The sequence below is a fragment of the Notamacropus eugenii genome, chromosome 7 (genome assembly GCF_028372415.1).
Source record: "Notamacropus eugenii isolate mMacEug1 chromosome 7, mMacEug1.pri_v2, whole genome shotgun sequence".
Taxonomy (NCBI): Eukaryota; Metazoa; Chordata; class Mammalia; order Diprotodontia; family Macropodidae; genus Notamacropus; species Notamacropus eugenii.
Window position 1 is genome coordinate 25,102,545 of NC_092878.1, and position 14,396 is coordinate 25,116,940.

A 14,396-nucleotide genomic window follows, 5' to 3' on the forward strand; every position below is an offset into this window, starting at 1 on the left:
ATATTACCTCAAGCAAATAAATCATTTAATTACTCTCAAGCTCAGTTTCCTAATCTGAAAAATAAAGGAGATCAATTTGGTGGCCCCTAATATCCCTTTCCAGGTCTAAGTCTGTGATCCTATGATCTTAAATCATGGTACAGTAGAAAGAGCAGTGACTCTGATGACAGAAAACCTGAGTTCAGATCATGCTCTTGATGCGAATTTCCTGTGTGATCTTGGGCAAGTCTCTCAAACTTCCCTGGACCTCAGTTTCCTCATCTGTAAAATGAAGGCACTGAACTAGATGGCTTCTGAGGTCCTTTCTAGCTTTATATCTACGTTCTTATCACTGTTGTTTATTTATTTCCATTGCATCTGGCTCTTTGCAATCCCATTTGGGGATTTCTTGGCAAAGATATTGGAGTGGTTTGCCATTTCCTTCTCCAGTTCATTTTATAGAGGAGGAAACTGAGACAAACAGGGTTAACTGACTTGCCCAGGATCACACAGCTGGTAAGTGTCTGAGGTCAGATTTTAATTCAGAAGATGAGTCATCCTGACTCCAGGTATCCACTGAGTCACCTTGTTGCCTTCTATGATACTATAAATTATCTCAAAAGGAAACAGCTCAATGTAAATGCTTAATCTTAAGGAGATTTTAAATTACATAGCTGGATACAGTAAAGTCAAAATTTATGATATAATTTAAGGGAATTCCAAAGACACCCTTTCTCAATATATTTTCTCCAGTCACCGTGAGCCTAAAACATTCACATGAGTCTTTTGCATCATCGTACTGAAACTTCCAACTAAGGTTTACCTCTCTTATTCCCTATGTTGCATAGTAAATCATGCATGTCTCAGTAGATTTTAATTGGTGAGATTAATTAATCAGGTCCCTAGGAATACTCTGGAGATCATTATATTATTGTCCTTTTGGTGGAGATACTAAAGTTCCTCATTCTTGGGTTGATGAAAAGGTAGGATTCATCAAAGAAAACCCATTAGGCCTTCTGGTCAGTTTATGTAATGTTAAATTGTAAGGCCACCATTGGTTCCTCCAGGGCTCCTTCTGTTTGACACTGTGATCATCCTTTACTGAGCCAAAACAAAGGATATAGGGTGTGCAAATAAGAGACTGACAGAATTAACCTCCTCTTTATATGCTAGGAGAATAAAGAAGAAGACAAGAGACCAGAGTTTTTAGAAGGATGTCAAACTTAGAAGCCTCTCTTTGCCATATTAAAATTCCTTCCTTCAGAGAGTGTTCCTGGTGAGAAAAAAATTGGGAGATGGCAATTAGCTCTCCAGAGAGAATCTGAGCCCATGACAAGTCGGATTCCACTGCAAAATTGCCTACATGCTTTGGGAAAATGAAACAAAAGGCAAATCAATTTAGATGAGCTATGGTGACCAAGTTTTCCAAATAAAAACTTGGAACAAATGATCTGACAAAAGATAGCACTTTTACAATGACTTGTTCAACCCTGCCCCACATTGGGGAGGGAGATTTGAAATCAGAGAGCCTGGGTTCAAATGCTGGTTCTGCCACTGTGTGAACTTGTGTAAGTCACTTAATTCTCTAGGCCTCAGTATCTTCATTTGTTAAATGAGGGGGTTGGACTATATGGCTTCTAAATCTATGATCTCTAGACCACATTTCTTCAAAACAACATTTCCGAGGAACGGTCCCCATTTTCACTAACATTGATTTATTGTTGATTGGTAGCTAGAAATATACTAAGCATTCTCATGGGTTAGACTTTGTATATGAAGATCTATATGTCCTTAATATACACAGCTAATACTACTGATATATCCACAGGTACATACTATGATTTCTATTTTCCCAATAGTAAGGCTGGATATATGCTGATCTGTCTTTACTATTTTCCAGCCACCTAAGGACCAGTGACCTACATTTTTTATATGGCTGCCTGGAATTTGGTTCATTGGATCATAGAGATCATTTATGTAAAAACTCCTCATTTTAGATTTATAGAAACTGAATCCCAGCAAGGCACAATGGTTAGCCCCAGGTCATTTAGGTGGCATTTTAAGGTTTAGAAAGCATTTTACAAATATGATATCATTTTATCCATGCAGTAACTCTGTGAGGCTATTATCAATGCCATTTTACAGATGCCTGGGGCAGGCAGAGGCAAAGTGACTTGCCCAGAGTCATGCAGCTAATTAGTGTTTGGGACAGGATTTGAACTCAGGTGAGGTCCTCCTGACTCCAGTCCCTGCTCTCTGGCCACTGTGCCAGTTAACTACCAAGTAAGCAACAAAGTCAGTATTCAAACCCAGGCCTTGACTCCAAAACCAACACTCCCTATATTACACATTATTTCACAAAATTCACTAGGTCTGCCTAGAACATTAGCTCGTTCTCTAATTAGTCTCCCTGTGACACCACAGAACAAGTTCAGCTTTTTTCCATCAATCCACTAACACAGCATAGAGGTACCCAAGATAAGGGGTGTCCTTTGTTTTCTGACAATTATCCTTCTCTACTTATATTGAGGACAGATGAGAAAGACTAGTCAAATTGTTATAGAAAGGGTTTAGATTCAGCACGACTCATATGCTTCATGATTTTCTTCTTTGGACTGTTTTCTTTTTTATTTGTATATCTTTTCTTCCCAGGGAGATTATAAATAAACTCTTTGACATCAGAACTATAGTCACAGTAGGCACTCCATTTTTAGCAACGTAGGATTTCGAAGGGGACATATATAGAATCAAATCAAATTTCATTCTACATTGAAGGAAATTGAAACACAGAAGGAGAAACTGACTTGTCTTAGGTTAGGCAGATGGTGATAAGCAAAGCAAAGAGTTAAGACTGGGATCTCTGATTCTAAATGTATGATTTTATCCAGTGCACCAAGTTGCTCCTTTAATTCATGTTTGTTGAATTTAGAAAATGACCCTGACTACAAAAATCATGAGGTATGAAATAATCCAAGGCGGGAGCGGGATGGGGAGAGACTTCCTTTAAGAGAGCTAACTGAGAGGTCTTCTCCCCGCCCCAAAAAAATGTATAAATAAGAAGGAGAGAAAAGAAAGCCAGCAACCAGAGAGCCTCAGAAGAGACTCACATGTAAGATAAGGAAAAAGAAAAGGAAATGAACAAGCAAAACTAGGTTAGGAATAGTGAGCTAGAACTCTAAGTATTCTGGGGATTGCTAAACTTAGGATCACAAAACACTGAAGAAAATAATTATTCCACAAGAATTGTTGGGAAGACAGAATGGAAACAAGAAAGAAAAAGAAAGGAAGGAAGGAAGGAAGGAAGGAAGGAAGGAAGGAAGGAAGGAAGGAAGAAGGAAAGGAAGAAAGAAGGAAAGAAAGAAAGAAAGAAAGAAAGAAAGAAAGAAAGAAAGAAAGAAAGAAAGAAAGAAAGAAAGAAAGAAAGAAAGAAAGAAAGAAAGAAAGAAAGAAAGAAAGAAAAAGAAAGAAAGAAAGGGAGGAGGGAAGGAAGGAAGGAAGGAAGGAAGGAAGGAAGGGGAAGGAAGGAAGGAAGGAAGGAAGGAAGGAAGGAAGAGAGAAAGAAAGAAGGAGAGAAAGAAAGCAAAAGACAACAACTCATGCAATGCAATTTAATAAATTCCAAATGAATTAGTATTCTAATTTTTTAATTTTAAATTTAAAAAAATTTTTTAAAATGCTCAAAAATACACACAGTAATAGCAAGCTTGTACAACATTCAGCTTTGATAGACTTTGCTCTTCTCAGCAGTACAATAATGTGAGTCAATTCCAAGACTCATGATGGAAAATGCTCTCCACATTCATAGAAAGAACCATGAAGTCTGAATACAGGTAAAGGGATGACAGTTTTCACTTTTTTGTGGTTTTTCCTTTTTGTTCTGTTTCTTCTTTCACAACTTGACTAATTCAGAAATATGTTTAATATAATGGCACATGTATAACCTGCTGTCTTGGGGAGGGGGTGGGGTGAGGGAAAAGCGGAAGGAGAAAAAAATTGGAACTCAAATCTTATAAAAAATGCATGTTGAAAACTATCTTTATACATCATTAAAAAAACCAAAATACTATTTGCAAAAATATTTTTAAATTTAAAAATATACCATAAAATCCAGAAGTCAAAATGCAGATTATACTTTTCAAAACTGCGGAAATGAAATAAATGTCTAAATAGCTGAGACTTGGAAGAAATTTTAAGAGTAATATACATTAATCTAATTATATAAGGACAAAACTTTTGCACAAGAAAAAGCATTCCTTCCAGAATCAGAAAGAAAATGGAAGAAATATCACATCAAAGATATTTGAGAAGAACTTCACATCTAAAATATATAGAGAATTGTCATAAATGCCCAAGAATGAGTCCTTATCCAATAGATAAACAATCAAGGATATTAAAAGAAGAAATATACATTTTCAGAAAATTCATGGAAAAAGTTCAGAATTTCTAATAGTGAATTAACTATTAACATAACTAATTAATAACTAATTAACATAACTAAAATGACATCCAATACAAATCAAATTGGAAAATAATAGAAGACAATTAAATTCTGTATTGTGTGGCTGTAATAAAATAAGATTCGAATTATTATACACTGATCATAGAGTCATGAACTTTTATGGAAAGAAATATATAATTATTAGAGTTACAAAAAGGTATATACCCTTTATTGCAATGGTCACACTGTTGGAATTATGTGTCCCAAAAATTATGTGTCCTACTAATATGTGTGGGGAGGCAAGGGTAGGATTAAAGGACAGAGGAGAGACCTATATGTCCAAAAACATTCCTAACGCTATCATTTGTAATAATCTGAAACAAAACAGTGCTCATTAGTTGGAGAATGACCAGAAAGTATGGTGATATTAATGCAATGTAATATTACTGTATAATATGAAATTATAAATATAATACATATGGGAAGATATGTTCATCTAAGCCAAAGCAAGCAATACACACATTGAAAACGTATAGTTAAAGACAAAAACAATGGCAATGCCTCCATACCGTATATATAGAAAAGAAGGCCAAAAATTATGACGAAAATAAGGACTACATAAAGACTATTTTGCTAAAGTCTAGATATACAAACTTTCAGGGTAGAGCCAACTATTTGGGAAATAAAGTTTATATACATGTATAACCATTTGCAATTTCTTGTAATTTTTGCTTTCTGCATGTTCGATTCTTATTTTCTTACACTATTTAAACAGTTGTACTTCTCAATTAAAATTTTAAATTAAATTATTCTGTAAAAAAATGCAGACAACTTTCCATCATGGTCAGGAAATATAATTCTTTCAAGGTCTTTTAAAGGCAAGATCCAAAATATTCCCATTGATGGGGTTTTTCTTATCATCAATCATAAGTGAATAGGACATTTCATTTTTGGTTTATGATCTTTGTGCTAAGACAGAAGCAGTTTATTCAATTTAATATTTTAAAAACAAGTCAGTGCTTAGCACAGTTTCTGGCACATAGTAGACCCTTAAAAATCCTTTTTTTAAAAAAAAAACTTGACTTTAATTATGAAATATTTTGGAAACATCAATGAATATCATTTCACTGATATAGCAACTCAGTCCAGCGGTGCTGATCCTATCTAAATTAACAAAAACAACTCCTCGGTTGAGAATTTAGGTTTAATATAGTCATGTCCTTTGTGGATAAAAATAAAAACAGACAACTCATTTTCATTTTGTAATGGCACATCTAATGGATCATAAAGTTCATGTGACCCTATGTTACATAAAGGAGAAAATGGAGCCCAATGACTCCTACTATAAATACTTCGTTAATAACCTAACTGCCCCCTTAAGATTTAACTTCCAAACAGAATATGATTTTTATTTAAATTTGCTAGGAAAGAAGACAGATAATAGGAAATACTATTTTATGACCATGGGTACCCTCCCTTTGACCCAGCTAATGGTGGCAGTTTCCTTAGAAAGCATGGTAGTAGATATCAGAATTAGCAGTTGTTCAGCCTTTTGGCCCCTTCAAGGATCTTTGCAAAATGCACAGTCAGCAGCAAGACTCCTAGCCAGCATTTGTCTCTCCAGAAGGGATAAGTCCAATGAATATTTGTTCATTCCCAATATTACCTCGAGCTGTCTTCAGAGAAGCCATCTTCACCAACTTCAGAGAAACAACCCTTCCCCAGTATTCAATTTCCAAGGTCCCAAGTCAACCACCGGACTTATCAACACCATTTCCACTTTCTGTCCAAAAAAGAGTTCAGTAGAAGCCAGGCAGATATGCAGTAGCCAACACTATTTCTCCTTTGATCTCTGACTCCCTCCTTGGCTCTGATGCAATCTGATCTCTAACCAGAGATGGATTTTTTTTTTATTTTCCATTTTATCTCCATAAACGAGGATGACATAGCATTTTGTGCTGCATTAGCTAAGAAATACAAAGCAAAACTGACATCAGTGTTTAGTTTTTCTTATTTTCTCTATGAAATATTTTGTTCATCATGAAATCTTAATTTTATAGGATCACTAGGAACCCAATCTAGAACTATTGCAAGGCGAATGCTTTGTAAATTGCAACTACACTAATGCGAGCTTTTATCCTTAGCTCCTCATCTGTAAAATGGGATGTTGGACCACAGGACCCCTAAGAGGCCATCTCTAAATGTGGAAAAGAATTTTATCAAAATAACCTGAGTGGGCCTATGGTGAGTAGGAGGATTTTGTTAATATCATTTTCAGAAATTGTCTTATGTTACAATGGTTGTAAAACTAAGTAATGTATCTCTCAGGAAGATACAGTAACTTGTGGCAGCTTATGAGAGAATAGGGGCAGACTCTGTGAAGCTACCCCCCTCTCTTTTGCCAGAGATAGGGAGAGGTTCTTTGTGCTTGAGTTTGTGGTGAGGGACATTAGAGTAGAGAGGAGCCTTTTCCACCTAAGTAGAGGCAACCTTATTCCTTCTCTTGGTGAAATAACTATGGGAAGAAGGTTTTTTTCCTTTCTTTTTTTTGTTTTCTTTTCTTTTGTTTTGTCTTGTCTCTCCTCAGAGAGGAAGAGCTAATGGGTATCTTTGCCAAACTCATGACTACACCGTATGGATAGCCAAGTTGGGATTTTCACTAGAGACCAAGAGCAGGCCAAGTGAATGATGAGTAGAGCCGGATGAAAGCCAAGTCAGTCTAGAGACATTAGGCTTGACTTCAAACTACTTAAATAGAGATAAGTTGCAGACCAGTGGTACACAGGTAGATAAGCAGATGAAGTAGGAAATCCTAGACATAGCAGAGCCCTTACCTGAAGTCTTTAGTCCCAGCATCATTCAAAGTTATACTACAGATAGAGAGAGAAATCTATTTCTTCCCTGTGGAAGGGTGAGTCTTTTGGAAGACTCATCCTTTGGAGGGAAGGGAGTGGTAGAAGGATTCTGTCTTCATTTGGGAATACATACATACATTGCTTCCATTACTTTATCACTTATTATTGCTTCAATTACGTATTTTCCTCTCCTTTGTTCCAGTGATGTTAAGATTTAATAGAGTCAGATTTGGAAAGGACCTCAGAGACCATGTAGTCCAACCTCCTCATTTTGAAGATAAGGAACCTAGGCACAGAGAAATTAAAATGACTTGCCCAAGGGTCACAGAATTACAGAGTAAGCAATAGGTGTGGGATTTGAACTCAGGTTCTCTGACTCCAAATGCAGTTCCCCTTCCACTGTACATTTCCTCTCACTGTTCCTTGTCAGCATTTGTTAGCATGCCAAACGACTGAATACTTGGGTTTCAATTACTTCCAAAGGTTACATTGGATGGGGGTGAGTGAAGGAAGATACCAATACCCTTACACTTTGAGCCCCCATTGGTGACGACTCAGAGAAGTACAGTGGGTAGAGAGTATGGCACCTATGTGTCCCCAAGAAGAATCCCTGGGGTCCTTATGAGCATAACCACAATGCAGAAAGGTAGTAGCAAAAGGGATGGCACACCCAGACACAGCAGTAGCAGCAAAGCAGTGACTTTAAGCACGTCCTCTATTGGCAGTCCGATACTCAGAGAAGGTTTCAGAGACCATGTCTGAACTTAGAGTTAAGGATGTTTACTCTTTCTCCTCTTTTAGATTTCCTGCTTATGGTACGCACCTCCTTGAGTCTATAAGGAGAGTCAGAGGTCCACAGGTACACCTTGGCTTATACACTTATTTACATGTTCATTCACTTAATCAGTCAGCCTGTCTGTCAGTCATTCTTGTTTCATTCATTCAGCAATTATTAAAAGCCTACTTTGCCCCAGGAACTATGTGAGACATTGAGAAAACAGCGACCAAAGCAAAATAGTTCTTACCCTCAAGAAGTTCTTTGAGGGAAGGGATGGGGAGGAGGTTCAGGGGGTGTGGGGAGAACAGCATGTACACAAATATGAAATATAACATATACAAAGTGGAGACATTGGCCCTTGAGAGGAGACTTGAAAGGAGTTGAGAATTCTAGGAGCATCCAAACAGAGGCAAAAAGCGAATGCAATTCCAGGCATAGAATCAACATGAACAAAGTTAAGGAGGTGGGATATAATGTCACATATGGGGAATGGTATATAGTGCAGTTTGGTTGGAACATATAGTGCATAATATGAAGTCAATTTGTTAGTCCATATGAGAGGTACTGAGTACCTGAACTAAGATGGCAGCCATGTGAATAGAGAGAAAGAGATGTGAGAGTGATGTTGTAGAAGTAGATTACAGGAGCAAAACAATGTGGCCAAATAAAGAGTTGGGTAGTTTGTTTGAATGATGGATTGATTGGATATTTTACCCTTCAAATCTATTCTGCTGGTCATTACAAAACTAATTACCCGAAAATGACACTTTTATCAGATCACCCTCTTCCTCAAAAACCATAAATGGCTCCCTATTAAATCAAATCTAACTTCCTCATCTCAGTCCCCAAAACACTCCATACCTCTTCTATAACCTTATTCCCCACTGTTTTCTAGTACACTGCTGATTGGAACATGAAGTGACATAAGCATAGTCACACAGCAAGACAGCTAGAGTAGAATAGAAAGAACAAAAAATTGAGAGTCAGAGGAAGGAAGGACCTGAGTTCAAATCCTATCTCTGGTGCTTACTAATGTTAAGACCGTAAGCAAGTTTTTTAAAATCTTTGGGCTTCAATGTCCTTATTTATAAAATAAGGAGGTTGGAGTCACTAGATAGCCACCAATTCTAAATATGTTATTATGCTAAGGACCACTGCTGGGATCTGAATCCAGACCTTCATGTATCCAAGTCCATCATTTTATCCAGTGTATAGGTATGGCCTCTGATTTTGTATTGGTCTTGTTTCTTCAAAAAGAATGTTAGCCCCTTACAGGCAAGAACCATGTCTTGAAAAGCTTTTGGACCTCTGCAATGCCTGGGATAAGACTGAGCATAAGGTAGGTTCTCAATGCATTGAATAATGCAAAAAGTTCTCTCAAGCTTCCTCTTCCCTTCCCTCTCCTAGATACAGTCATAGACTCTGGATATGCCATTTGCCCATAGGATCCTAAGATCTTTCCTATTTAGTGGTCTAAGACAATTACTTGGTTTTTAATCCTATCCTATGGCAGCTAGGTGGTACAGTGAGTAAAGTGCTAGACAAAGAGTCAGAAAGTTGTGAGTTCAAATTTGGCCTCAGGCACTTACTAGCTGTGTGACACTGGGCAAGTCACTGTTTGCCTTCCTTTCCTCATCTGTAAAATGATCTAGGAAAAGGAATAACAAACCACTTCAGTATCTTTGCCAAGAAAGCCCCAAATAGGGTCACAAAGATTCAGATACTATTAAAACAACACAATCACGTGCTGGTAACCCTTTAATCAAAACTATGAACTTAAATAAATACCTGAAGTCAGAAACTTAATACTTTAAATGCTCAGATTTAAAAAGATATAGACCCCAGGCACCTGACAGATCAGATAGCATGCATCATGAGTGAAGGCTGCTCACATCATGGCTATTCTAAGTTTGGTAGCATATTCCTGGGTTTGGGGCCAGGTCCAATTGTGAAATCCCCACTGAGATTGCTTTTGGAGAACTGGCCCTAGCCAGACTGCTGAAAATGTCAGGAGTCCCTCCTGTCCTTAGCACATGTAGTTACTTCCAGTTCCAAATCTGTGCTCCATTTACTCCTTTCAGGAAAAAAAAAGCCATCATTCAGAATGATGGCAAGCAAAATAGGACTGAGCTGAGGAATGGGTAACTTCAGACTCCTTGCATTTCCTTTGAGTCCTGAAAAGGTTAATCTCAGGTTCAGAGGTAAGGTTGACCAAGACTAGACATGCCTGGGGACCAGGAAAAGCCTTCAGAGGCTGATAAGGATTTTAACCTGAGTTTTAAAGGAATCCAGGGATACTGACAATTGGAGATCATGAAGGATTGCATTCCATTCTAAGCAAGGGAAACAGTCAGCACAAAGGAAGAGAGAGAGGGAAGATTGTGTTATGTAGGAGAAGTAGCAGGTAATTCAGTATGACTGGTCATAGAGTGTGCAGAGAGGAGTAACATGTGAGAAGATTGGAACAGTAAGAAGGGACTAAGTCATGAAGAGTTTAAATGCCCAAAAACCATCCTTTTATATTTGATCTTGGAGTTAATAGGGAGACACTGAAGAATACTAAGCAGAGGAGTGATTTGGTCAGGACTGTGCTTTAAGAAAATGACTTTGAAACATGACAAAACTGGAAAATGGTAAATGTTGGAGAAGATGTGGGAAAATTTGAATGCTAATTCATTGTTGGTGGAGTTATGAACTGATCCAACCATTCTGGGGAGCAATTTGGAACTATGCACAAAGGATTATAAAACTGTTTATAACCTTTGACTCAGCAAAACCGCTTCTAGGTCTGTATCCCAAAGAGATCGTAAAAAAACAGGAAAAGGACCCGCATGTTATTTATAACAGCTCTTTTTTGGTGGCCAAAAATTGGAAAATGAGAGAATACCCATCAATTGGGGAATAGCTGAACAAGTTATGGTATATGAATGTATTGAAATAGTATTGTTCTGTAAGAAATGATGAGCAGGCACACTTCAGAAAAGCCTGGAAAGACTTACATTAACTGATGCTAAAGGAAGTAAGCAGAACCAGAATATTTTACACAGTAACAGCAATATTGTATGATGACTTACTTTGATAGACTTATCTCTGTTTAGCAATGCAAGTATCTAAGACAACTCTGAATGACTCATGATGGAAAATCCAGAAAAAAGAACTGTGGAGTCTAAATGTAGATCGAAGGACACTATTTGCTCTCTTTCTCTCTCTCTCTCTTTTTTTGTTCTTCTTTCTCATGGTTTCTCCCTTTGGTTTTAATTCTTCTTTAAAGCATGACTAAAGTGAAAATATGTTTAATAGGAATATATATGTAGAGCCTGTTTCAGATTGCATGCCATCTTGGGATGAGGGGAGGGGAGGGATTGGAATTCAAAATCTTATGAAAGTGAATGGTGAAAACTACAAATTAATTATTTTTTTTAAAATGACTTTTTGAGTGAAGAATGAATTGGAATGGGATGAGGCTTGACACCAAAGACGAGGCTACTGGAATACAGAGAGGCCTTCCTAGTATCCCTGGGAATCACTGTGTAGGCAGACAACTACTCTACTAAATCCTAAAGCCAGTCTTGTCATTCCTGTTGCCTGTGTAGCTCTGTGTGAGGATTTGACTCCAGAGAAGTCTATGTGACCATCACCAATGCATATACAATTATTATCTGCCCCTCTGACACAGCAGCAAAGAGTTGGTGAGTAATTGTTTGCCCCTAACTCAAGGACAAAAAGAAATGGACTGAAAGGGACTTCAGAATTGGGTACATTAATCCCAACCTGGAGGTTCAACCTTGCAGCAGATTCTGGAAATAATCCAATTCCCAGGCAGGAAGAATATAGGAACCCTGGGGCAGTAGTTCACTGTCACAGTAACAACTTGGCTATTTGTTGACACAATGCCTATCTCATATCCTAGATCCCAGTGAGGTGGTACAGGAAATAGATTTGGACTAGGGAAGACTTAAGTTCCAATTCTGCTTCAGACAATGTGACTCTATGAAAGCCATTTAACCTATCTCCACCTCAATTTCCTGTTCTGTAAAATAAGCATATAATAATAACACTTTTTTCCCAGGGTTGTGAGGATCAAGGAAGATTATATATGTGTGTGTGTATGTACATATAAGTATATTACAAACAGCGTAGCATATAAATGCTCATTATTATTATTTTTTAATATTCCCTAGGAACATACTCTGATAGATGGAAATCATAGATAATTTGCTGCTAGAGTATGAAGCATGGGTCTAATTTCAAAAGTGATGTAATATAAAAAAGGAAAGTCTCCTGACTATTACTTTAATTTAAGGAATAGGGAGAAATTTTGTTTTTACTCTGTTTTCTACAATGCAAAACCCCAGATGCTGTATTGCCACCAAGTGACAATTTATAAGGCATTGTGGGTCCAAATGAAAGAATACTCTTCCTTTACAAAATGACAATCTGCCTTAGGAAGAGGGACAATGTTCTTTATTTTGCTATGATCAAAGGGGAAGAAATAAAAGAAGCAATCTATAGTGCAACTAATGTCTGTCCTCCAAAGGCTGGAAGTCATCAGGAATGAAAGTCCTGGTAGATGAACTCACTACCACAGAATTGCTGTGTTTTCTGTCTCAAAGGTTAAGAGAGGGATGGATTCATCCAACTCCTGGAGTAGAGAACTGAGAATAAGCCACAAAAATGTCTTCAGAAGCAGCAACCTCAGAAGAGTCAAGCAGGAATTAGAGTAAATAAGGCTGTGGTTGGCAGCACCATCCAAATACAAAAAACAAGGAATAGCAAACGTGTTTCAATTGATGAAGAAATAGATGAGCACTAAGAATTAACAGTGATGGGGATGTTGACAGTGGAAAAGTCCTTGACTTGGCAACAAAGTTCTTCTATCTTATTATTGTTAATGATAACTCATAGGGGATTTATATAATTTATATGATAACCTGGGATTTTCAAGTCTTACATGCTGGGTCTCCAGAAAAGCTATATCAAGTTTGAGACACTGCACAGGCTAGATCAATTCAAAACAATAGTTCTTAAGCCCCTACCAGTATGTGTACTTTTAACAGTCAGACAGAGGGCACATTAGTTCAGAAGAAAAGATATTTTATCAAAAAGTATAGTAAATAAATTGATAAGCATAGATCAGAGTACATATATAGGGTACACTCATAAGTTATCACACTGAACTACTCTCTGCTAGCCTCACGTTGGTTTCATCTCTTCAAGTTCATTTACTGCTGTCCTGAAACCAGCTATTAAGATGTGATAACTAGAATATCTCTCCCTGAGAGCAGGTGAGCTCTTTTAGTTCATAGGAGAGGCTTTGAAGCACCACACCTACCAGGAACAACCAATCTAAAGTTAACCAGAATGCTCCCAGGCTATGATTAAATGATTTCTATTAACTGGCTGTGTCTGGGACCAATCCAAAGTCCATGGTCATAATCAACTATCATAGTTAAGATTAGAAAAGTCCTTGGAAATTCCATCAAATATCTAATATCTTGTGCCTACGCATGCACACACACACACACACACACACACACACACACACACATCTCTAAAAACAGCATTTTGAGGACTGTACAAAAAAAAACAACAAAGCACACATGAGAACTGTGGGTGTTGGGTCACCCATTCCACCAGAGATCAAAAACCAAAAATATCCATTGTCACATTCTGTGGAAATGGCTGCCATGTTCTTACCTGTAGAATTCATCTAAATCAGTAAGACATCAATAGGATATAAAATTCTTGAAGGTACGTAGTATCTTGTTTTTATCTTGCACCTAAAACTGTGCCTGCTATTTAATAGATGATTGTTGAATTAAATTGAAGTAAAACCTAAAGATTTCAATGGGTGAATAAACTGAGGTACTACATGGTAAATTTGTTTAACTTACCTGAGCATGCTCCTAGTAAGCACATGATTAGAATTCAAGTCTTGGTGCAGTGGATAGCATACCGGTCCTGGAGCCAGGAAGATTCATCTTCTTGAGTTCAAATCTGACCTTAGACACTTACTAGCCATGTGACCCTGGGTAAGTCATTTAACCCTGTTTGCCTCAGTTTCCTCATCTGTAAAATGAGCTGGAGAAGGATATGGCAAGTCACTCCAATGTCTTTACCAAAAAAAATCCAATAGGGACACAAAGAGTCCAACATGTCTAAAAACAACTGAAACAACCTATCATCTGTGCTTACTGTAATGGGGGATGGATCTGCCTTTTAATGAACTAATGTCCAGAGGAAATGAGCCAGATCAGGTCAGAAAAAAAGGAACAGGATGCTGAGCTCCCTGCATCTTTTCTTCACAGATGCATGACAAGTCTTGGCTTTTTATGTTTCCCCCTCT